Source organism: Erpetoichthys calabaricus, chromosome 9, assembly GCF_900747795.2.
Source record: "Erpetoichthys calabaricus chromosome 9, fErpCal1.3, whole genome shotgun sequence".
In the NCBI taxonomy this organism is placed as follows: Eukaryota; Metazoa; Chordata; class Cladistia; order Polypteriformes; family Polypteridae; genus Erpetoichthys; species Erpetoichthys calabaricus.
In genome coordinates this window covers 79,852,809-79,877,808 of record NC_041402.2, presented here as the reverse complement: position 1 = coordinate 79,877,808, position 25,000 = coordinate 79,852,809, and the positions used below count along the sequence as shown (strand labels likewise).

The 25,000-nt window shown below is 38.3% G+C and overlaps 1 protein-coding gene across 1 annotated transcript in view; it reads right to left on the bottom strand.

The window, feature by feature from the left end:
* Positions 1 to 16,319, bottom strand: part of LOC114657565 (serine/threonine-protein kinase Nek11-like) — a 327,143-nt gene extending 310,824 nt beyond the window's left edge. Inside the window, exon 1 of the mRNA XM_028809452.2 lies at positions 16,194 to 16,319. The gene's annotated coding sequence lies outside the window, so the exon portion shown is untranslated. The remainder of the gene's footprint in view (positions 1 to 16,193) is intronic.
* Positions 16,320 to 25,000: the final 8,681 nt, after the last annotated feature.

Here is a 25,000-nt window from a genome sequence, read left to right as displayed (position 1 = left end):
AATAGTTTACTTTCAAATAATGCAAAGAGTATGCGACACGTGTTTCTCCCTAATTCTGGGCTCATCAGGCTTACACACTCACTGCATCACCTCTCGGGAATCGAATCTCTATCGTCAGCACCATAGTTGAAGCCCCTAACGTTGCGGTCAGCAAGTCAGCTAACATCCGCCATGTGCCGTCTTTCAGTTGCGAGAAGCAGATCATAGAATGGTTGAAACTGTTGCCCCTAACGTTGCGCTACGGCGGGTGGTTCGTTTATACCTCGTGTCTTCTCATTAAACTTTTATCTCGCGAATATGTTATTGCAATCCGCAGCGGGAGCGTTTCTATAAACTTAATTTAAACTTACATTTTACACCGTGCTTTGTTACCCTCATGAACAGGCTTGTATGCTTCACTCGCTCGCTTCTTATTGTTTCGCTCCCTTCTCAATTGTTTAATGAATTTTTTGTTCTTTGCTGTTTGTGGCTCTTCCTTCATTTCTCCCTACTGCGTTCTTTTATCTCGCGAATATGTTATTGCAATCCGCAACGGGAGCGTTTCAATAAACTTAATTTAAACTTACGTTTTACACCGTGCTTTGTTTCCCTTATGAAGATGGTTGTATGCTTCACTCGCTCGCTTCTTATTGTTTCGCTCCCTTTTCTATTGTTTAATGAATTTTTTGTTCTTCGCTGTTTGCGGCTCTTCCTTCATTTCTCCCTACTGCGTTCATAGTCTTTTCACGTGATTACGTGGGAGGCGTGATGACGTGACACTCAACTCCGCCTCCCACGGCCATCGAGCTGCCATCCATTACAGTATATTGTCAAAAAAGAGGTTCCAGTTATGACCATTACGCGTTGAATTTCGAAATGAAACCTGCCTAACTTTTGTAAGTAAGCTGTAAGGAATCAGCCTGCCAAATTTTAGCCTTCCACCTACACGGGAAGTTGGACAATTAGTGATGAGTGAGTCAGTCAGTCAGTCAGTCAGTCAGTCAGTCAGTGAGGGCTTTGCCTTTTATTAATTAGTATAGATTTGGGCAAAGCAATGTAATTTAGTGTTTACCCCCCCCCCCCTTAGGAATGGGTCTGTTTCAATTTTACGACAGGATTTGGGGGATGTGTGTTTTAAACCAGTTTGGCAAGTGTTTCTTTGCTAAAGTCATTTCTACCCCCGCAAATGAGCTAAGGTGTACTTTAACATATGGTTTGGGGGCAGGTGTTAAGATGTTGTATTCCCCCATTGGTCTGAGGTATGGCTGTTTGGAATTGGCTTGTCTCAGAGGCCTTTAAGTACCATGATGACCTATTGGCTCTAGGGGTTGGACAGAACATCTATAAATGTATGTGTTTAACCTCACACTCTCTCTCTTACTAACCAACATCTGAAAGAAGCATCTCTCTTGCTAACCTCATGATGAAGACCACACAATGAAGAGAACAGCTCAGCAGCCATTTTGAACAGACATGTGGCTGAAAGCTGAGCACCAATGATGCCTTAACTAGAGACATTTAAGTAACTACAAGTCTGTGCCGCCTGAACTACATATCATCATTTAATCAGGTTGTATGGTTGCCAATATTCAAATATACTTTGCATTTTGTTATTATTTCTGAATATTATCAATAATACATTATTTTATGCGTAACTTAACTTCTGCTTGTCTTTTTACTACATCTAATTGCCTGAAGTTATAGATATAAAAGGGAAGGTGGGGATAAGTTATATACAATAATACCTTATAAACAGTGGTAAGTCTGTGAGATTAGGCATTCTAAGGCTACATATTAATAATACAATTGGGGAAAGAAGAGCAATATATATTACTCTACCAAGACAAAACAATTGGCGTAGTCCGGCAGGATTTTGCGGTAACCATTGTTTTGCACCTTGTTAGACAAAACATTTGGCGTAGTCGGGCAGGATTTTGGGGTAACCATGTTTTGCACCCTGTTTGCAAATACTGTTGATGTATATGTATTTGTATGTATGTGAATTTTAGGGCATCCAGTGTACAAATGTGGTGGAAGTAAACATTGTTTGGTTGCTGAATGGAATATAACCAACAATGTAGAGACTTCATGTGTGTCACAAGGACACCCGCATGTTTGTTAGTGCTGGTGGTAGTGAGTCCCTAATTAAAGTGCTAGAGAGTGGTGGAACATTGCATGCGTCATTCATACGGCATTTAAGTGGTTAAAGTGCTAGGGAGTGATGGGACATGCATGCATCATTCATACGGCACTTATTTGTTTAGGATCTTTGTGTATGTACATGTATGTTTGCTTACAGGGGCAAAAGTAGGCCAACCCATAACGAAGGTGGCAAATTGTATTAGAGTAAAACTGTAGACTCAGAAATGCCTAAATTTATATTAAAGTCAGCCATCTTCCAGTAGAGTGGCAGAAGCAAGCAGGCTAAAGCTAAGAAATGCAAACCTGTAGTGCAGGTAGAGAAAGCAGAAGCTGAGCTGAGCATGCCACAAAATAGAAGGGGGCTGGAAGGATTAAAAGCAGGAAAACAGAGATCAGGTTTAAAGAAGACAGCTGCTGTTATAAGAGGTTTACTAGCTTGTATTATTGGTAATAAGGAAGATCAGTGTGAAAAAGAAAATAGCAAAGTGAATGAAAGTGAAAGTTGTGGAATGTTGTGTGAGAGTTTTGAAAGATGTAACAGTTGGTGTGAAAATTGTGAAGTGCTAGCATGTAGAACACCCACTGCTGAAGTGGAAAGCACAGAAAGCAGAGGAAACAAGGAGAGAAAACCACCCATGGTGAAAGTTAGGGCAATAGTAATGGGATCTTACTGGAACCCTAAAACATGGGTGGGTGACTTACCTGAGATAGATCAGTGCTCAGAAAAAGAGTGGGAATGTGAGTGTGAGGAAAAGGAGAGGGATGAAAGGAAGGGAAAACAGCAAGGATGTTTACTTTCATTATTCTCCAGTGCACCACAATCTCAAGGTGATTCTGAGGTCTGTCCAGTAGTTAAAGAACATGCTACACCAATAGATATTTCACCACTGTTAAGAAAGGTAACCAGTGCTGCATTGAAATTTAGGACAAAGAAATCAGATAGAAGGCAGAGAAGCTGGTGAGTGTGAATGGCAGTTGTTGACTAGAGGGCATGAAATGGATAATGGCATAAGGATACTGAGTAAAGAAAGTGTGGAATTTAAACAAGGAACAGTGGAAATAAAAGAAATTCGAGTGCTTGTGTGTGAAAGGTCTGAATGTACTAGTGCAAGAATGACTGTGTTGGAAAGAAAGTGCACCAGTTTGAGATTTGGTTTGAATTAACCAAGACAAGCCAAAGAACAAAAGATGGGGGATGGTGCAGCAGGAAGGTTGACAAGCTCAGGCAGCAAGTCAGGAATGCACAGGGGTGTGAAAGTCCTAACAGCTGTGCTGGGGCCAGCAGAAATTAAAAAGCACACACACTTAGGTTCAGTAAATCGAAACCTGACTGACCAGTTTTTTAAAAAGACAGCCTATGAATCTCCCAGTAATAAAATGGAGAAAAGTGAGCTGGTCTTGGGTAAAGAACACAGGTCAGTTTTAGGAGAGATGCTGGATTTAGAATTGGGATTTTGGAGAGGTTTTAGTCCACACTTTCAAGTAGCAGTTACCATACAATAAAATAAAAAAAAGGACACACAGGCAATGAAAAAAAATAGAAGGGTAGCGCAGAAAGACAGGAAAGGGAAAATAGTTATTTCTGTTTCAATTTTCTGGCCTTTTGTAATAGTGCTACTTCTATTATTTGAGGTTTTACAGACTTTGGGTTTGTGCAGGTAATAAATAGTGAAGGCAATTAGCAGAGTAAAATCCATACAGGAGATTGGGTTACCATTAGCACATTGTAGCAGAGTGGCACTAGTGGCCAAGCTGTTCCAATGAATGCCAGGAAGCAAAGTTTGAGTGTTGGCACTAAGTTAACAACCATGAAGATGAGATGGACAGAAACTGCTTTGTCACATTCCATTTTGCAGACCTGCCTACATAGCGGAATGAAAAAAAAAGAAAGAGGAAAAGACAACAAGCAAAGACTAAAGACAAAGACAAAGACATGAAGAAGAACCGAACAGACAGCAAGAAAAAGACACTTACTGGGGTTTAAGTGAGTAACAAGTCCACAAACCATGCAATAATAAGTCTAGTCAGAACAGCTATAGTTTAAAAGGAAAGGTTTGTTCATTACTGCAGCAAATTTATATTCCAAGGGGTGGAAACTGAACAAACCAGTTAGGAATGCCAAAATAAGGGGATTAATTTTGGGTTCATACAGTATACATTCTGGGTATTAATTAATTAAGTGGGATAATTAATATAATTAATACTATTATTAAGAAAAATGTATACTAAGAAAATTAGTAACATTTCAGGAAAGCAGGTGCAGCTGGTACATTTGCAAGTCATATGGGCTCCGATGTTTAGGTATAGTCTAATTGGGAAAATACGGAAGCCCTGCTGAGGTTGTCAGCTGTGGTATAAGCAGAGGACCAGTGGGCCAATTCTGAACCAAGGTGTTTAGCACAATGAGTACGCATATGGTTAGCAAACAACTCTAGGGGTGGCCTACAGGGGGAATGATGAGTTGCATAGCTCTGATGTCTCATGGTGGTGATGCCAGCCTATACTGGTAAAGGCTGATGGCAGTCAAGAGTTGCACCATGGGTAGGAAAGCACAAGAGGCAACTAAATCAACCCCAAATGTGTGAAGAGGGGCCACAGAGGTTGGTTTGTGAACAGTTTATGCAGTGGCACATGTGCTCTCACTTGGGCAGAACTGGTTGTACTGACACCTGTGGCATGTTACCTTTGAAATTTTGATGTTAATTGTACAGCTGCATATGCTTAAATGAATAGTTTGGGACAGGGGTCTAATTAGCAGTTAGACACAAAACCAGTAAAGAACAAAGGTCACTTTTAGGAATTCACACAACAGACTAAATTGCAGTGGGCTAGTTTAGTGGAAGGTGTGGACTTGTCTCATTTTGAACCACCAGATCTGATGACATATGAAGACTGCAGAAAGCTAAACAAACAGTTGAAGCAAGCCGGAGCAGATACAAATCATCAGAAGTGCATCCAAGTTCTTTAGATTGTCTTCGAAATAAAGAAGATATGTAATGGACAAATGGTCACGGACAACTTTTAACACTGGGAGAGCAAATACTGCAAATCAAAGCACAAGTTATGCAACAGACTCTTTAAACAATTAAGACTGTTTATAAAGACATTGTACAAAACATTCATCGGGGTGGAGTGTTGTGATGTGAGATTTTACATATAACTTGATAAATGTTTTGCAAGTCTTTTATTCCTAATTTGGGCAAAGCAATGTAATTTAGTGTTTACCCCCCCCCCCCCCCCCCCCCCCTTAGGAATGGATCTGTTTCAATTTTACGACAGGATTTGGGGGATGTGTGTTTTAAACCAGTTTGGCAAGTGTTTCTTTGCTAAAGTCATTTCTACCCCCGCAAATGGGCTAAGGTGTACTTTAACATATGGTTTGGGGGCAGGTGTTAAGATGTTGTATTCCCCCATTGGTCTGAGGTATGGCTGTTTGGAATTGGCTTGTCTCAGAGGCCTTTAAGTATCATGATGTCCTATTAGCTTTAGGGGTTGGACAGAACATCTATAAATATATGTGTTTAACCTCGCACTCTCTCTCTTACTAACCAACATCTGAAAGAAGCATCTCTCTTGCTAACCTGATAATGAAGACCACACAATGAAGAGAACAGCTCAGCAGCCATTTTGAACAGACATGTGGCTGAAAGCTGAGCACCAATGATGCCTTAACTAGAGACATTTAAGTAACTACAAGTATGTGCCGCCTGAACTACATATCATCATTTAATCAGGTTGTATGGTTGCCAATATTCAAATATACTTTGCATTTTGTTATTATTTCTGAATATTATCAATAATACATTATTTTATGTGTAACTTAACTTCTGCTTGTCTTTTTACTACATCTAATTGCCTGAGGTTATAGATATAGAAGGGAAGGTGGGGATAAGTTATATACAATAATACCTTACAAACAGTGGTAAGTCTGTGAGATTAGGCATTCTAAGGCTACATATTAATAATACAATTGGGGAAAGTAGAGCAATATATATTACTCTACTGTATTATCGTAGTATTTCCCTCTACTTACCCTTTACCTGTTTTCTCAAGGGTAAATGTTCTCGTCAGGTTCGTTATCGGGTTGGTCTACTGTTGCACTTTAAAATGAACACACACACACATAGATAAACACACACACAGACCCTAACCACAACAGTGCCCTATGAATGACACACACACGCTGATTAACCCTTTGCACTTTATACCACACATCAGCCTGTCACTCAGCACTTCAAGAGACTTACTTATTATCGGCACGGACAACATATGATGTTTTAAATAGACCTCAGACCTAAATGTTACTTTTGGTCTCCAAGAAAATATTAAAACATACAAAGACTCAGTATCCTTGACTATAGGCCATCTATCAGCCAAGAATACCTTCTTCTCATACTGTCCCTTCTTTTGAGTGGCGCTCCTCACTCTCAGCCTTATAAACCTCGCAGCACAGAAATAATGGCAAAAATCTGGCTACCCCAGGTGCTCAAAGAAATCTAACTTATTAATTCAATCACTCTAGACATTAAAACAAAGCATAGAAAGTTAAAAGCAGCATGGTATTTATTACAAGAATAATAATAATACCACTGGAACAAAGAATAGAAAATAAGTACTGATAGGAAAGTCTGAATATATATAGTCTTTAGGAAAAGCTTACGAAAAAGTTGAAATGACAAGGATGAATGTCCCAGGGAGGCATTTGATTTAGCAATGGATGTTCATGCTGCCTTTCTGACGACCAATGTCATCTTCGTCTGTTCCTCTTCTTCTTCTCCTCCCTCCTGCTCCTTCTTCTTCTTCCTCCTCCTGTTCTCCTTCTTCCTCCTTCTTCTCCTTCTTCTCCCTCTGCTCCTCTTCCAGACCAAGGCATATTTATTATGAAATATCATGCCTTGGTTACACAACACATGAACCTGATTGGCTGGCTGTCAATGTGATTGATGAATTTTGCTCAAACTCTTTCCCAGATAATAAAGTTCTTTGATATTGCCTGTTTCCCTTTCCCAGGCCATAAATCCCAGATGTCCATCCATAAAGTAATCAATAGCCTGGGGTGTCAGCAGAGCATCCTTTCCCGGGTTGTAAAATAATTGAGCCCCAGAATGTCTTCCTTTCAATGTAGGAAACAGCTGTTTGAAAGTGAGGTGTGACAAAACCTGCTTTGATCTGTCTTAGTTCATCTGTTGTCTTGTCTCGAACAAAATATAATGGAAACCAAAATGTACAGATTTTATACACCATAACACTCTACCAAGACAAAACAATGCTATACACAGATTTATTTGTAGAAGAGGGCAAATTAAAATTAAGCACTCAAATAATGGAACAATCTTTATCGGAATGGAAAGAGAGCTATGAGAAGCAGCTAAAAAGCTTGACCAAGAAAATATTTATAATGCCATGATGAAGAAAGAAATCAAATGGATTTTTAATCCACCAATGGCCTCCCACCAAGGCGGAGTGTGGACAAATCAAAAGCATAAGGAAGGTCCTAAACTCATTACTGAATCAACAGACTGATGATGAAAGTCCCCATACAATGATGTGTGAAGCAGAATCCATGCTAAACAAAAGACCTTTCACAAAGGTATCAGATGACATGAATGACCTGGAGGCACTGACACCCAATCACATGCTACTGTTCAAGACTCAACCCAGCTGACCCCCAGGTCTCTTCTCCAAAAATGACCAGTATACCCGAAAGCGTTGGAAACAAGTACAATACCTCTCTGATTTGTTTTGGAAAAGATGGACTAAAGAGGGGCAGCATGGTGGCGCAGTGGTAGCGCTGCTGCCTCGCAGTTAGGAGACCTGGGTTCGTTTCCTTCCCTGCGTGGAGTTTGCATGTTCTCCTCGTGTCTGCATGGGTTTCCTCCGGGTGCTCCGGCTTCCTCCCACAGTCCAAAGACATGCAGGTTAGGTGCATTGGAGATTCTAAATTGGCCCTAGTGTGTGCTTGGTGTGTGGGTGTGTGTGTGTGTCCTGCGGTGGGTTGGCGCCCTGCCTGGAATTGGTTCCTGCCTTGCGCCCTGTGTTAGCTGGGATTGGCTCCAGCAGACCCCCGTGACCCTGTAGTTAGGATTCAGCGGGTTGGAAAATGGATGGATGGATGGACTAAAGAGTATTTACCAATACTTCAAGAACATCACAAATGGCTCACACCAAGAAGAAACTTTGAATCAGATGACATTGTTCTCATTGTAGATGAAACAGCACCCCATAACTCCTGGGTAATGGGTCGAGTCATCAAGACAATGCCAGATGCAAAAGGAGTAGTCAGAAGAGTTTGTGTGTAGACCAAAACCAGCACACTGGACAGACCTCTGAACAAACTGTGCCTGCACCAGGAAGTAGCAATTAATTGAAATGACTAGTCTTAATATTTGTATGCTCAAATTGTGTTTGTGTTTCAACATTTAAGTATAAGTTTATATTAATGTTTTAAGTTTCATAAGTTTGGTTTAAGTTCATTAATAGTTAAGGCTCTTATTAAGTAATGTTAAAATAATTGATTTCTGCTCTTAGCATAAACAATTAGGAGCCGGATGTGTAAAAGCCGTTTGCTAGTTACAGTAATCCCTCGCTATATCGCGCTTCGACTTTCGCGGCTTCACTCTATCGCGGATTTTATATGTAAGCACATTTAAATATATATCGCGGATTTTTTGCTGGTTTGCGGATTTCTGCGGACAATGGGTCTTTTAATTTCTGGTACATGCTTCCTCAGTTGGTTTGCCCAGTTGATTTCATACAAGGGACGCTATTGGCAGATGGCTGAGAAGCTACCCAACCAGAGCGCGTATTACGTATTAATTAAAACTCCTCAAATATATTGTGAGCACGGGGGCTTTTCGCACCCCTAGAGGATATGGCCGCTCTTCAAAAAACGCTGAAAGATTACCTTCACATTGCTCTCTTCCTTGCTGGGCTTACATATGGCTGCTTTGTCAAGCGATATGCTTCCCGCACTGTGCTTCGCATACTTAAAAGATCAAACAGCACGTATTGATTTTTGATTGTTTGCTTTTCTCTCTCTCTCTCTCTCTCTTGCTCTGACATTCTCTGCTCCTGACGGAGGGAGTGTGAGAAGAGGGTCTGTTCGCACACAAGCCTAGAGGATACGGACGCTCCTCTAAAAAATGCTGAAAGACTACCTTTACGTTGTACATCCTTGCAGCTGCTTTGTCCGAAGGTACTTCGCATACTTAAAAGCCAAAACAGCCCTATTGATTTTTGTTTGCTTTTTTCTCTCTCTCTCTGACATTCTCTGCTCCTGATGCGCACTCCTTTGAAGAGGAAGATATGTTTGCATTCTTTTAATTGTGAGACAGAACTGTCATCTCTGTCTTGTCATGGAGCACAGTTTAAACTTTTGAAAAAGAGACAAATGTTTGTTTGCAGTGTTTGAATAAAGTTCCTGTCTCTCTACAACCTCCTGTGTTTCTGTGCAAATCTGTGACCCAAGCATGACAATATAAAAATAACCATATAAACATATGGTTTCTACTTCGCAGATTTTCACCTTTCGCGGGGGTTCTGGAACGCAACCCCCCGCAATCGAGGAGTGATTACTGTATTTAAGCTATATTAAATGTTTGCCTAAATATTAGTGTATAGTCTATGGGAGGTTCTTAGAACCCTCACAAGTTGAATTGAATTGGTATATTCTAACTACTTTTTGCCCTTCTGACTATAGAATATTCTCAGTTAGTGACCTGCCTTGCCTTGTGTAAGGCATGGTAGGCACATGGTTTTAAACCGTGCCTTACATGCTCAATAGTATGAAAGTTAACATGTTCTACTAAATGTGCAGTGCCTTACTTTAGAACGTAATGAATACAAAATAAATCATTTTTAAGTATAGAAAACTTAAGTTTGACAAGAAAAAGTAAGTTTATAGAAGAAACACTTTTTATTTTTTTTTTTTTTTTTGCTTTTTATTCTACGTGTGTAACAAACTTTTCTCTTTATTCTTGTGTGGATTATTTGCTTTGAATTTTCACTCAATCTTTTAAAACAAACTTTTGGACTGAGAGATTTCTTTCAGTACACATTTTACCTGTACTTGATCCTGCCTTATGTACCAACACTGGGAGATTGGGAGATTGTGAAATCTCCATATATTCTGTTAATGGGTTATAATTTGAACCTGGGCCATTGGAGCTTTGAAGTAATAGCACTCCACCACTGCATTTTTTAAATATCCTACTATATAAAAGCGGTCGGGATTGTCCTTCCGTCCCGTGAGTACAAAGCGTAGCGGTATTCCGCTTATCACAGACTTACTACTTGCAGCTTGTGGTACGAAGAGACGCGATGTGAGCAGAGTTCTGGTGCTCCCATCGTTCCCTTGCTTTTGTGTGCGATGCGCTGGAAAAATAGACAAAATTATGTCTCTGGAAATAATTAATGTTGAAGGAGTATAAATGCCTCACCGCATAGTAAATATTAAGGGAGATGGTGCTTGCTTATTCTCATCTATAGCTTATTTAGTGCATGAAACTCCGTCTTTAGCGGTACAGATTCGGGCTGACATTGTACGACATGTTTTAAGTAATTGGTCAAGGTTTCAGCCATTTACAATGATGCCGTCAGGAATCTCTTATACAAATGTGCTTCAGTATCTCACTGAAATGTCAAAGTCTCAAACTTATGGTACCATTTCTGAGCTAATGGCAGCGGGAGAGTTGTTCCCCTATGAGTTTCAAGTATATTATTATGGAGTCCTACACTCCAAGTTTGGACAAGCACTCTAGGGGATAAAAAAACGTAGGTTTTCGGGAGATGTTATGAATGGGCACTTTGATGTTCTCATTCCCTACACTTACATGCCTATGTACACATGGAGCGCACACAAATTGAGGATAAAAGTCGGTCGCCTTAAAAGGTGGGTGAGCCTAGTCTTAACTAAATTGTGAGTCATATGTAAATGTATTGGTGGCACAGTGGAGCTCTGGGTGTTCTGGTTTCCTTGCACGGTCCAAAGACATGCAGGTTACCTGAATTGCAATTAATAAAATTGGCCTTAGTGAGTGTGTGTGTACCCTGCAAAGACTGGCACCTTGTCCAGGGATTGTTCCTGCCTTGCGACCTATTATTGCTAGGACAGGCTCAAGCTGCCCCATGGCCCTACTCTGGATAAGTGGTGTAAGAAAATAGATTGATGGATGAAAATGTGTTAAAATGTAATTTATGGGAAATGTTTAATTTGCAAATAACAATAGAATTAAAATGGATTTTTCATAAGTATACTCTGAAAAAATTGTTTTATTTCATATGATTTTTTAATATACTTTAGACACTGAAATACAAAATGAAAACCATTTTTTCCCATGACTTAACATTTTTTCACAGAACACATTTTTTAGCTGTTAATTATAGGGTTTTTATTATTTTTGCACAATAATTGATTAAATATCAATATTTTAATATTTTGTTTGAATTTAATATTACAAACAATCAAATCTATGAACATTAAAATATTAGAACACTCTAGACAAGAACAGGCCCTACTGTTTACCACTACTGTTTACCACACTACTTGATAACCTATTCCCATGTGTCTATGGCTCTGTTTAAATAATAACATCCTAATGTTTGTGCAAAATTTACCCTTAACAAGTTTCCAGCTGTAACCCTGTGTTTTTGATAAACAGTTGAGGCCCACTGTAGTAATTCCCTTCACAAGTTTAAACACTTCAGTCATGTCTCCTCTTAATCTTCTTTTGCCTAAACTGAAAAGGCTCAGCTCTTTTAATCTTTCCTCATAGTTTTTCCCCTGTATACAGTACCTGGAATGAGCCCAGTCACTCTTTTCTGGACTTTTTCAAACGCTATGTCCTTTTTGTAGCCTAGAGACCAAAACTGTACATAGTACTCCAGATGATGCCTCACCAGTGCACCATAAAGCTTAAGCATAACCTCCTTCATCTTGTACTCTATACATTCCGCTATGTATATAACCTAAAACTCTGTTAGCCTTCTGAATGACTTCTGAACACTGTCTGACAGTTGACAATGTCAAGTCCACTACGACTCCAAAATCCTTCTCCTAAGATGTACTTTCGATTTTCAGACCTCCCATTGTGTATTCAAATCTAATATTTTTAAATTTCATCTGTCACAAATCAGAACAAGTATGTATGCTGTCCAAGTCCATCTGTAATGTTTAATGTTTAATTTAAAGAATCTATTTTTACCGGACATGAAATTATGTTCTTGCAGCGCCTATTCTAAACATTACCAATAGTTCATTATTGCATGGCACAGTACCTGATGCACTAAAAGTGTCAGTCATTAAAACATTACTTAAAAAGTCAGACCTAGACCCACACATACTTAATAATTATAGACCAATTTCAAATTTACTCTTTCTCTCTAAAATACTAGAAAAAGTAGTCGCCAATCAGCTTCAGTCACACCTTACGCATTACAATTTATTTGAGAAATTCCAGTCTGGTTTCCGCACTGGTCGTAGTACAGAAACTGCACAAACACGCGTTGTAAATGACATTCTGATATCCTCTGATGAAGGAAACTCCACTGTAATTATGTTGTTAGACTTAATTAAGCGCAGCATTTGACACCATTGACCATTCTATTTTACTGCACAGGCTTGAAAATGATGTTGGGCTTACAGGCACTGTGCTTTCTTGGTTTAGTTCTTATTTATCAAATCAATTCCAACATGTACAGAAATGTGCTGACAGTGCTCAATCATTATACACAGAAGTGAGATATGGTGTCCCACAGGGCTCAGTACTGGGACCTTTACTGTTTTCAATTTACATGCTTCCACTTGGATCTATCATTAGGAAAAATGTTAATTTTCACTCATATGCAGATGACACCCAGTTATACTTTTCATTTAGATCAAATGAAGTTTCTCCAATGTTGTCTTTAATTAGTTGTGTTAGTGAATTAAAGTGGATGGATGAGAACTACCTATCTTTAAATACAGATAAAACAGAGATGTTAATTGTTGGAGGGAATGATGCTGATCACAACAATATTTTGTCATCATTTAACTCAGTTGGAATCCCCATTAATTTTACTGAATCAGCCCGCAATCTAGGAGTTATCTTTGACTCTAGCATTTCATTTAAAGCACACATTGCAAAGTTGTCCAAATCATGTTTCTTCCATCTTAAAAATGTTGGGAAATTAAGGCGCTTTCTAAATAAACAGGATTCTGAGAAACGAATTCATGCATTTATTTCTAGTAGGATTGACTACTGCAATGCGGTGTTCACTGGATGTTCAAACTGTTCTTTATACAGGCTCCAATTAATCCAAAATGCTGCTGCAAGAATTATTACAAGAACAAGAAAGTACGAACACATAACTCCAGTTCTTAAATCCTTACACTGGCTCCCAGTTAAGTTTATGCAGATTTCAAAATCCTCCTTTTAACATATAAAGCAATAAATGGCCAAGGTCCGGCTTACTTGTCTGAACTTATCATGACTTACAAACCAGAATGCACATTAAGATCTCAAGATGCTGGTCTGCTTATGATTCCAAGAATTAATAAAATAACAGTGGGAGGTTGAGATTTTAGTTACAGGGCCTCTAAACGGTGGAATGGTCTGCCTGCTACTATAAGAGATGCCCCTTCGGTCTCAGTTTTCAAATCTCGGCTGAAGACTCACTACTTCAGTTTGGCATATCCTGACTAGTGCTGCTGATTAGCTGCACAGACTGCATCTCTGTTGTTAGTCATTAGCACTAAAACATAAGTAACAGGATAGTTATAATTTGTTACTAACCCTCACCTATTCTGTTTCTCTTCTCGGTAGTCAAATGTGGCACTTGCTGCCACTGCCCACCTGCCAAGTTGTTTTGCCTGCCTAAGGTAAAGTCATCCCTGATGGAGGATCGCAGGAATCGTGGGGTAGATGGGTCCTTTCTTTGGATTGGCTGGCCCAGCGCTGTCTCAGCTGTGGAATGGCCAAATGGTGGAGACAGGTCAAATGGTGGCCAAGGTCTCCAGGACTCTAAACAAATCCAAATCATATTATGTGATATCATTTAGTGTTAACTTCTGCTCCATACTTGTAATTTTTTTATTTTTATACTGTATTTAGGATTTGTTCTGTTCTGTGTATTGTACTGTATTGACTCCCCCTTTTTGACACCCACTGCACGCACAACCTACCTGGAAAGGGGTCTCTTTTTGAACTGCTTTCCCAAGGTTTCTTCCTTTTTTCCCTATAAGGGTTTTTTTTGGGAGTTTTTCCTTGTCATCTTAGAGAGTCAAGGCTGAGGCGCTGTCAAGAGGCAGGGCCTGTTAAAGCCCATTGCGGCACTTCTTGTGTGATTTTGGGCTATACAAAACTAAATTGTACTGTATTGTATTGTGTTATAAAACTGACTTCTGTTGCAGACATTGACAGCATGATGAACGAACCGGAATTTTTTATTCTAAGAAGTGTAGTCTTAATTTTTAGGTAACAAAAAAGCCCAAAATTATGAAGAATTTGTGAAAAATGTATTAGTTAAGTTTAAGGAACTGGGTTGCAACATGAGTCTCAAGTTCACATTTTAGATTTCATTTGGAATTTTTCCCTAAAAATCTTGGTGCAGTGAGTTAAGAGCAGAGTGAAAGATTCCATTAGGATATCAAAGACATGGTAAGAAGAGACCAGGGACACTAGGATGTCAGTATAATGGCAGACTACTGCTAGATTATTCATAGGGACACACCAGAAAAAGGGTGCAAATGACAGGCCACCAAACAAAGTTTTAAATTGAAAAAACTAATTAGTGACTAAAACTAGAGAAGTTTCATGTAAGTCAGTGAATATGTATTGTTGTTTTCTTCATATACATTTTTAAAATATTAGATTGACTAAATATTATATACAGGTATATGAATAAATTGTGTAATTTGTTACATTTTAATTACATTTCTTTTCAAATTTGTACTTAAAAGTAAGGTGATGGAAACATTCTAATTATATTTTTATTGTGTTTTTAAATGCAAGTAAAATTTGCTATTCATAATTTTTAAAAAATTATGAGTTTAATTTTGCAGACCTGTGTAATGTACAGTATCTGCAATAAAAACAAATAAGTAATGTTTCTTTATACTAGCTCTACAAAAGAGGAGGTAAAAGTTTAAACAAAATATTGCCCCACAGACAGTCTGATGCTACACTGGTCATACTGTATGTATGTGTGTGTGTACAATGTCCATTTATTTACAGTACAGCAGTGAAAATGAATTTGAAACAAAAAAGAGGGAAGTATAACACAGAATGATCATCCATTCTTTCTCTTAACTAGCTATTCTGGTCATGACCAAATCAAATGTTACCCTCTGTGACTCAACTTTATACATTGTTGCCTTACCCATTTTAAGGACAGGTGTTGTGCCAAATTCATCCCCCTTGCCTAAAGTAGTCCGTGTTTTAGCTACAGTCATTAAATTTATAGGGTATAATCTACATGTCAGCAGGTGTCAGGAGGCAACATTTGAAATGACGGTTACTTTCCAATCTGAAGTTAATTATATAATTTCAGTGTATAATTTCGACAGGAGTGATATTAACATTGTAAAATTCTGCTACAGCTACAGTTCAATAATATTGCCTAACGCTGAATGTAGTAACACGGAAAATATAAATAAATGTGATTTTAGAATCTTGATAGCCATACATATTTACTATAACAAAAGAAAAATAGTACCTTTTGGCTTGGGTTACGCCAGTGCACGCGAAGGAGGAGAGCATTGGGGTGAATTCGGCACGTCACTTGTCCTAATAAGTAAACTGTACTGTACCGTTTATTCACATAAATTTTGGATATTTGTTGTTTGATCTACGTCGCTATAAATTCACGGTAAAATAGCAAATGTTATGCTTTTTACGTCGACAACTGTATCCTAACAGCAAGGGAACTCATATGCACACCATTGCTCCCACAGTTTGTGCATGATGTGTTGATATGATTCGTATGATAAAACAACCCATCTCTTCCATATTGTAATATTTAACCATATGATAAAAACAAAACAAATTACTGTTTTGGTTTATTTAATTGCGTGTGTTTTACAAAACTTCACTAACCTGTGGACGCGCTGGCCTCAGTCGCCGTTTCAACAGTTCCCTTCTCTTTGAAAGCGTAAGGCACGCGCAGAGGTGCGAGGTGACACTTGTCAACAAAGTGGCGCGAGCCAACCTGCGCGCACCTCAGCAGGTACCCAAAGCGGTGAGGCGCGTGACCGACGGCAGGGCGGATTTTGAAACCGCCTTGTTACGTGCGCGACCTACATTACCCGCGTCGGAGAGAAGGAGGTGGCAGCTCATTGGCGTCGCCGTGGGTACGGCGATGCCTAACTATTGGATACCAAGGTGATTTTTTTGCAAGCAAAACGCTTTATGTGGCGGTTACTGGCAGGTAAATTGAGACAATACGCTTGTCTTCAAAACGCAAAGCTGTCTTGTCGTACATGCTAAACTAGGTGTCTGTTGCCTTGACAATCGTCGTTTTAGCTACCATGAGTGGTATCCTGGGGAAGAGCTGGTATTCGTGACATCTAAATAAAGGGTTACTATAAAGACGGAATTCAGTATACAGTAGGTTTGAGTTTGAAGTGTTAAGAAAGAGCATTGTAGTAAAGGAGCTTTCACACAATATACTGTATTACAATTAAGACGAATCCTGTACGGTATCAAATGTTAAGAAAAGCAGAACAAAACTTGGTAACCACATTTAACTTCTACTTAATAAAACCTTTTATAAGAGCAGTTATATTTTCCAACTTTTAAACACATAAATAAAGGTTTGTATGCTTTTTAGATATACAGTACAGTAGATGTTCATGGATTGTTTACTACCAACTTATATTTCTTAATATATATGAAGAATGGTAATATTTTGCAAGTTGATTAGCACATGCAAGAAATAAAATTATTACAGTGTAAACGGGACAATGATGGCCCATACAAACATTTATGTAGTACAATTTAGACATCAGCACTTTTTATATTAGCTTGTACAGCAGCAGATTTAATTTCTTAAAAGGAGCCCCATTTTCAAAATATCTTGCAGTGTCTTCTTGCATATTTCCACGTATTTCATTACTGTTTTCATCTCTTCTCATTCTCAAACCCACTTGATCTAATTCATAGTTGTGGGAGGCCACAGCCTATCCTAGCAGCACTAGCTGAAGGCAGAAAACAGTCCTGGACAAGGCACTAGTCTGTCACTGGACCCAACTGCACTCACACAGAGACCTATTTGGAATCGCCAATTAACTTAACTTGTATGTCCTTGGTGATATGGTTGGATCACTAAAATACCCCTAGGAAAACTCACACAGATATAGAGGGAAATTCAAACTTCACATAGAGAACATTGTTATTTAAAACCTGGCCGATGGATATGTGAGATAACATCACTGTACCACCATAAAAACCTATTCTCCATTCTGAGGCAATGCATTTACATTTATATTGCAACTCATTAAATACAGGTCCATTAAATCATAAGGCACTAATTCAGATGCTTACAGGGTGTCTAATAAGTGTATATCATTCAACTTTGTATTCTCTTGTTCATATGGTATAAAACACATTACAACAGATTCACTTCATTTTAGGATTAGACTACCTTTACTTTAAAAAAGAAGGAGAGAGAGACAGAACAGGTTATTTTTGTGGATAAGGGGTACCACTGGGATTAATTCTTCTGTATTGCCAATGTATAAACGTAACTCTTTAGAGACCAATTATAAAGGTACAACTCTCCAGTCTTATGATGTATTCATTATTGTTACCTATTGCCTAAGAGAGATCTGGAAAGGTAGGACAACTAGCTACAAAAAACTATGTCTAAGAAATTGATACATGTGCCAAAAGTCATCTGTAGCTCATGCATTACAGAACATACAGTCATGCAGCTGTTTCTGGTTTGTTCCTCTAATTAAACAACCATTGTTTTATTACAGTATAGCATACATAATGCATTATATTAACTTAATTTCTAGCATTCTTTGCTTTTCACATCCAAAGATTGCAGCTGTTTACATCTACAGATGTTAAAGGTTAGTGTAACAAAAATTGTAATAGATAGTCACAGAATGACAGTTTTACTAATCATGGAGTGCTTAAAGGGCACTGTACATCAGTGAAAACACTACAACAAAAATGTAGCTACCGGTATTGGAAAAAAAAAGCAAATGATGATTTTATTCCAGCTGAGTGAAGCAGGCCCATACTGTTTAAAAAACATAACCTGTAATTCTGTTGTCCCCTCAACTTTAAAATGTATCATTAAAGCAGACAAAACAATAGCATGCTGTAACATAAGCAGGCAATCAAAACAGACACCAGTCTGCTGTAGCATTAAGGTAAATGCAGAAGCTCATATCTGTAGTAAAATAGAATTAACTGTCTTTTTCATAAAAATGTGAAAGTGCTGTGATGTGAAAATGTAATCTTAACTTTGAATGATACAGGAGCATTAATGCAACTAAGTGCATTTATGAAACAGTAGGCACTCGGCAGAAAAAAAGCCCTGGAACCATTTTGTTTATTTCCTACTAGCAACTGTATAAACAAAATGTTTTTGTACTTTATGAAAAATACATTCCTTCTCTTATTAGGCCATTGATTCACTAACATGCTTATTTTGCTTCTTACATGTTTACAAAATACAAAGTATAAAGTGTTTGGGTCAGCTGCTGTTAGTAACTCACCATTTACAGTATTGTGTGCTTTTGAGCAATCTAGGTGCCATGTTTATGAGAAAACAACCATTAATATTTCTGTAATTGTAATAGCAGCTTGCAAAATGACTAGTGTTATTCAGTGTTTTGAATCAATACACTATTTCAAATACTGATGTCATTTAGCAGTTTTCATAAAATGTGTAAAAATGTAAAAACTGAATATAAAAAATAGTTAATTCTCCAGTTACACTGCGTTTCATATAATACTATTTAGATACTGCAAGGATAAAATTAATCATAGTTGTTGAAGAATAAAAATAGCCTTAAATGTATATATTTCTAGGACAGCAATGCTAAAGTGTATTATTTGAATCAAAAATTGGCTGAAAATCAAGGTGTATGCCAGATGAGATTAAAGACTGGGGTATTATAGTGCGTTCACTTTATTGAGCTCTTTGATACTGGATACTGTAGGGTAACAGGGGAGGTGTGTTAGCCGCTAAACAAGGAAGCACAAGAGAGAGTATCAAAACATCTCTAGCCTAAGAGAAGAGAACCATGGGAAGTATTTGCCACCAAGACACTAGTGAAATAGCCAATCAGTCTAAGATGGGTCTAGTGTGCACGCTGTATAATATTAAATGACTAAATATCTGATATACACCAGAACATCACAGAAGATGTGCTTAGGGCCATCAATAGATGCATTAATTAAATGTACTAATGTTTATAATTATTATGATTAACTTTAAAATTAACAAGAAATATATTCAACCATTTATTTTCCGAATATGTTTGTTCAGGTCATGGCTGGCTGAAGTCTATTTACTAGTAGCATTTGACACATAAAAATAACCTATTATACATGGCAAATCAGTGTACTACAAGTTCCACTCCGATACTTTGTCATCAACAGCATGTTTTTGGATAGTGGAAACACATATTTCAACAATTAGGTAGCTTCCTTAGTGTTATGTTTACCACCCAGAAAATTGAGCCAAAAGAAATTAATTTTTTTCAACAACCTAAAAATGTTATTACATTAAACGCAAATGTGTAAACACCAAAACATTGACATAATAAGGAAATGTATGTCTATCTGTAGTGTCCACTGCTGTAATGTTGCGGATTTAGTGTATGTGCTTCATGTGATAAATTTTAAAATAGTCACCAATGCACATAGGCACTGTTCAACCAGATGTTGAAAGATCCTTTAAAATATTTTTTCTGTTGCTTGCACATGACAGGGTGAATGTCCTATAGTGTGACCCGCACAATCGACATCACTTATTGTGTTATTGTAGCATACCATTGCGTAAGGCATAGTGACTTTCACATTTCCCCTGACACAAACAACTAACAGTTGCTGGATTGTGAACAGACCTTAGGAGGTTGACGTCTTTCTTGTCCTCTGCTTGATTGCAATTATTTTACCTATTAGCCAAACAGCACCATGCAGCACCTTGATGCGTTCAAGCGATATGAGTCACCATGTGTAACAAGGTGGTTCGGTTGTGCAGAGCTGTATATATCAGTTTTCCTTTGAAGTACAATCTCAAGTGGTTCAGGTGAGGTATAGAAACTGTCTATCATTATATAGTAACCTTAGTCCAGCAAAGCATCAGCCAGTGACAGCACAGATAGCATAGGGATGCCATATTGGTTATACTTGCTATCTCACTTGGTTCATCTACTGGTGTAAAGTATCGAGTTCCAGATATATCCAGAGCTTGCTTTGCACAGTATGTTGAATTTGATACTGAATCGTGCCCTGTTTGGATGCGACAAACTGTGTCTACAACAGCCTTCCCTTGTAACCCCTGAGACATTCATCGATACTTGTGTCATGACTAGGAACATAAATGTTCCTCATATTTTTGGTTATGGCCTGATAAATATCTCACAGTTTGTACAGTCACGCTTGGGGTTAACACCAAGGTGGTCAATGGACAGATATTATTGATCTCCATTTGTGTTGTACAGTTTCAAACTACTTTGTTTTCCTGTTTAAACAAAGCTGTTTCTTTAAGTGTACTCGTTACGTACTTGGTAATTTATAAAAGTTGTATTTACATCTACCTGTGAACTTGCCAAAGAGCTCTGTGCCTGCACTCAGTGAAGAGAGCTACATAAGAATATTCTAAACAAACTGAATATAGAAGTCCCTAGACAAAACCCACATTGACACAGTCAGATAACAGACACTAAGTTCTATTCGATTCAAAGCAGTTAAGTTTTGTATAGCACTATTCAATGAGTTCAAACTCTAGTATAAGTTCATAGGTATAATGCAATAACAGAAATGTTTAAGCTTTGTATCACTTATGGAACAACAGAAGCATACAAATTAAGATTAACACACAATAAAACAGAGCAATTTCAATTTAATTCATATGATACGTCAATTAATACCATATGTCAATTAATTTTATTATAGCAAATTAGGCTCTTCAGATCTTTATATATGTTCCAGTACGTACTGTATGTACTGACAGGTTAAGATATGTAAGTAGGACCTTAGATTGAAGAAGGATGAAGTAAGAAGGATTTTGAAATCAGTCCTAAATTTAACTAGCAGTCAGCGTAAATACTTAAAAACAGGATTTATGTGGTCTTTCTTCTAGTTCTCATAACAATTCTTGCAGCAGCACTTTAGACATCAAAAAGCTTTTAACAAAAATTATCAAATATAGATGTTTGAGTACCTGTGAATAAAGAATTGCACAGCTGTCAATTCTATTAGAAAAAATGTACAAATCTCTCTGTAATCTAACTGCTTACAAAACTGTCTTAGTTTTCCTATACTTTTTATCTAGAAAAACAGAGTTTTAAATAGTCCTAAATGTGGGTTGTGAAAGACAGACTTGTGTCAAGGATAAGAACGTAATTATCTGCATATTAAGTAAAACTATTGTTTAGGCCTACTGGGTTAAAATGCAACAAGGCCTCGTTACTTTCTTTATCATTTCCACTAATTAAGAACATCTCTGTTTTTTCTGTATTTGGAGACAGTTATTGCACATTCAATCTTTTAACTCATTGACACAATTAAGGTCACCACGGGAAAACCATTATTGGGTCTAAATACAGAAGGCACCTAAGTTTTGAATCAAATGACATTAGAAACTGCTCTGAAGCTGTAGTGTATTGTATACTGTTGTTCTGTACATCAAAACACATACGATTTTTTAAAATAATGTTGGGTGATAAAAGTAATGCGTTCGAGTACTCTGGCTTAGGTGTGGTTCTGGGCTAGGTTGGCTTTCTATGAGGAGTCTGCACTTGTATATCTTTCTGCACCTCTGAATTGTTAACATTCTCAGTTCCATGTAATAAGATTTATGGCCATGTGTTGCTGGATACTATCCCAGCAGCATCAGGGTTAAAGCAGGAAACAGCTCTGAATGGGATGTCAGTCAATAGAAAGTCCCATTCATGCACGCATCCACATAAAACCAGGTTACAATTATCAACTAGTTTAACACAGAAGCTTTGGATTATGTGAGGAAAATCATAGCATGTGGAGGAAAACCCACACATACAGAGAGACAAATTGCAAACTACACACAAGCAGCAACCAGGATGTGAACTCAGGATCCTAGATACACGAGTCTGTTGTGCTAATCAATGTGCTACAGTGCTGCCCTTTAGCAAAAAACTGTATTAGATTAATTATATATTGTAGGTTATGTACATTCTGTAAACATTAATGTGAACAAACATGTGCCTTTGCATAGCTGCTCTGAGTGCAAAAACCAAAAATGTTACCATTTGTAAACACATCAAAATCTGTACAAAATGACAAACCCTGGATCACACTGAAGGCAAAGAATTATGTATTTTTTTGCCTATGAGGATGTTCGAGTTTGTCTGCATTAAATAAATATTTTTTAATTTTGACTGGCTGATTGATTAATTTAAATTAAGCTGTGTTCTTTAAACACAAAACCAATTCCTCTTTTGTACCTGTTACACCTGGAGTAGCTGCATCTGCACAAGGCTGAATTAGAAAAGTAGGTCTGGAAAATACTCAGAAATTAAGGATCTGAATCATTTAGCCATATAATTATGAAAAATGTTAAAGTCATTTTCAGATTTCAATTTTAAAGAAATACCAGTGACAACTGCCACAGCCTTGGGCATCTGCCTAGTGAGGTTTATCTGTTTATTTTTAAAATTACCACGAACAGTTTTGAATGGCAGGCAACCTGAAATCAATCACATATTTAACTTAAGCAAGGGCCATAGTAACACAACGGGGTGTTTCTTGCTTTATATTTCTTTTTAAAATTGATTGCAATTAAAAGCAAATAACAATTCATACAATGAAATCAAACTTAACAACAACACCACCAAAATTCAACTCCCACCCAAAAGAAAGAAAGGAGAGCTAGCCAACAAAGCAAATCTTTGAAAGCTTTGAAAGTAAGGAAGAGTATCCTTTTTCCAGATATAGAAGCTTATTCCATAATGTTATTGATTAGATCCAGCCATATTTTTAAAAAGTTTTGAACAAATCCTTTAAGTGAGAATTTGCTTTTTTCCAATTTCAAATAGTATAGTGAATCTTTCTTCACCAACAGATGCCCTACAGCCACTGGACCCCACAACCCTGCCCAACACCCAGTCCATGCAAGCACTGAACAGAGTAGCAGCAACAGCACACCCCTGATGAACCCCAGAAGTAACTGGGGAAAATGCAAAGGTTCTGCCTCCACTCTGCACAGCACTCACAGTATCAGTGTACAGGCTGGCCATGATATCAGCAACTTTGGGGGGATCCCACAAAGTCTCTGGATGTCCCACAGGGCAGCTTGATTAAATGAGTCAAACACTTCACAAAAATTGACAAAGGCTGCAAAGAAACTGCAGTCGATGGTAGACTTCTTGGGCGTAAAACCAGACTGCTCGTTGCCGGTAGGTGAGCAAGTGATCATGGATCCTATTGAGGATGACCCTAGCAAGGTTGGTAGAAAAGATTCACTGATCTTGACTTTGCCAATGATGCCATTATCTTTGCATACTCAGTGGAGGCTCTGATCGAGGCTCTCAAGAGGCTGAGCAAGAAGTCTGAGTGCCTGGGCTTGCAAGTGTCCTGGATAAAAACCAAGATCCCGGCCTTTAATGACCTCTTGGGCACAGCCATCAGCAGTGTGTCTGTCTGCAGAGAGACTGTCAACCTTGTCGAGAGATTTACTTATCTCGGTAGCAACATTTATGTCTCTGGTGACTCTTTCTATGAAGTCAGTAGATGAATTGGAAGAGCATGGGGGGTCGTGAGGTTGCTGGAAAGGAGTGTGTGGCACTCCTGATATCTCTGTAAAAGGACGATGGTCCAAGTCTTTATAGTCCTGATGCTTCCTGTTTTGCTATATAGTCCCTATCCAGTGACCTGAGACAAATACTGGACTCCTTCAGTACTGTATCTCTTCGGAGAATCCCTGGTTTGACTTTTTGTCAAATGAGCAGTTGCTCACAGAGTCCCAAATGAGGCACATTACCTGCATTGTGATGGAGCGTCAGTTACGGCACTGTGGCCATGTGAGGTGATTCCTTGAGAGTGATCCTGCTCACAGGATCCTCATTGTTGAGGACCAAAGCAGCTGGACCAGTCCAAGGGAACGCCCACGTAACACCTGGCTGCAGTAGACAGATGGTCATTTCCCTTGGGAAATTCTGCCTGGGGGGGTTGCCAACCAAGATCCAAAGCTGTTTCATTGTGTGGTGGGTGCATTAACAACCTGACCTGACCTGCAAATAGTATATAGGACATCAATTACCCACTAACTTAGAAGTGGTTGGGTGGGATTCTTCCAGTTGAGCAAGATAAGTCTATATGCTAATAGTGATGTAAAGGCAATTACAATTTGTTTGTCCTTCTCCACTTTAAGTCTATCTGGGAGAACATCAAACATAGCTGTTAATGGATTAGGAGTGATTGTGACACCAAGGCTATCTGATAGACATTCAAAGATTTTGGTCGAAAATTACCTTAATTTGGTACACACCCAAAACATGTGGCCCAGTGAGGCTGAAGCTAGATTACAACAATCACAAATTGCATCTTGCTCTGGAAACATTTTGGATAGCTTTAATCAAGATAAGCATGCTCGACAGAAGATTTTAAGTTGAATAATTGAGCGATATGTGCATATGGAGCTGCAGTGTGTTTTGTGCATGGCTGCCTTCCATTCCTTTTCT